Genomic DNA, 2,150 nt, shown 5'->3' on the forward strand with positions numbered 1-2,150 from the left:
TATATATATATATATATATATATATTAAATATATATATATTAAATATATGATAAATTGTTATTTATGTATTTTAACATAACAATTGATAATACTTCAATATAGCTAATTTTAAACTAAATATTTTTTTTTATAGTACTTCATATGCAGTGTATTATATTTTCTATATAGGTACAGTAATTATACAATACACAATATATTATATAATAATAAATATATATTAAATTGTTGTTATTTATCTATTTTTTCAAATGATTTAGAGTAAATAAATATATATTTTGGATAACTTCGATTTTAATATTTGCTTCGTGACCTTTTGACTTCATGGAGCATAATTAAGCATGCCGTTACGTTGGTCTTTACACCAAAAGATAGGGTTGTACTAGTCTACACTTAAATAAATATATAAATAATAATAAACTTATAAATAATAATAACAAAATATATGCTGTTAATAAGGAGTTATGAGTATAAATGTTACCCAATACCATATATCAATAAATGCATTAAATTGACACGCTTCTTTTCTGCTTGATTAAGTATCACAAATATTAAGAGCTGACGCCACTCTAAAGGTTCTTTAACATCTGAGAAACCTGAGGTTAGTCAATCGTAAATATGTTCAGTAGAGTACCGGTAGTTAATGCCGAATAAACCTTTGCAGCGTACAAAAAAAAAACAGAGCTGCGTTATTTTACTCATTAAAATTCAACAACAAACTAGCCCTAATATTTCATGGTGATCAACTACAATATTTTAGTACATAACTAGTTTTCTACATTAAACATGCTATTTAAAGCTAGTTAAGAGCTTTTTCATTAATATCAAAATTCAATGGCGAATGCATATATATAGACACGCCCACAAATTTTTGGAGCTCTCTAGTGATTAAAGCTAAGATGTCCCAATATTATCTATATACAGTATGTATTTTTACATATGTGAGGTCTCACCACGAAATGAGATGCATCGTTGGTGAAATCATATTGAGATATTCACGAAAACAGGCCAAAGTCAATATTTTTACAAAAATTTGATTTTAATGTTTTTGGATAACTTGATACTTATATTTTATTATTGTATACTTTGTAAGTGAATTTTCTTGCTAAAACAGTGTTTTCCGCACATATTCTGTAAGTCTAGTCATATTATTTGTACAGGTTAGTTTATCTTTGAGATAGATTTTCTCAAAACGTGGTTCTTATACACCTAACCTTTAAATGCTCACATCTCTGGATTTACTTAGAGTAGGGATGCACATTCAAAGACCAAATGAAAGCTTATAATGTGATCTACCCAAATATAATATAAACTCAATTTTTGAATTTCTAACCATGAGACTCATTTTGTGGTGAAACCTCACGTATGTTTTACTTCAACTAACTTTCATCTATGTTAATTCATTGGGATGCAAGAAACTCACAATCGCATCCACAAAACCTTTCTTTGCACAGTAGGCAAACTGCCGTGGAACAATATAATCTTTTACTTCTTTAATTACGATATTTTAACTACTTTTTCGAAACATTTAATGACAACAGGTGTCAGGACAACAGGCCTGTACTCATTAAGTACTTGTGGTTTTGCCTCTTTATTTACAGGAATGATAATAGAAGACTTATAAATGGGGGAGGGAATACAAGATGAATTAAGTGACTAGCTGTAAAGATATGAGAAGACCGGATCTAACTCTCTACAACAGTATTTAAAAATATTCCCTTGTAACAAGTCAGGTCCTGTTGCTTAGCTGACATTAATTTTCCTAAACATTTTCTTTTCTAATGAGGTACTAATTTCTAACTCATCGATTCCAATGGCATTGGTTGAAAAGGCATTTTTAAGTGTGATTAGCTCATCATTAAATGTGTTTGTATCAATTCTGTTAAAAATATTTCGGATTAAGGCTGTATAATCATACACTATATACCTGTCACAGACTATTGAGAAATTTTGTGTATTTTTTTAAGATGATACGTGTTTTCCAAATCCATGCAACAATAATGGAGTCTGTATTATTACTTCATCTGATTACTCCACGTATGAATGTCTCTGTGCTGGAACCGGATATATTGGACACACTTGCGAAATCGGTAAGATAAAGTAAAACAAATAAAAAAATAATAAACTAAGCAATGAGAATAAAAGTAGTGTA

Source organism: Anneissia japonica, unplaced genomic scaffold, assembly GCF_011630105.1.
Source record: "Anneissia japonica isolate Jap-2015-1 unplaced genomic scaffold, ASM1163010v1 scaffold483_len1788099_cov177, whole genome shotgun sequence".
NCBI classification, from domain to species: Eukaryota; Metazoa; Echinodermata; class Crinoidea; order Comatulida; family Comatulidae; genus Anneissia; species Anneissia japonica.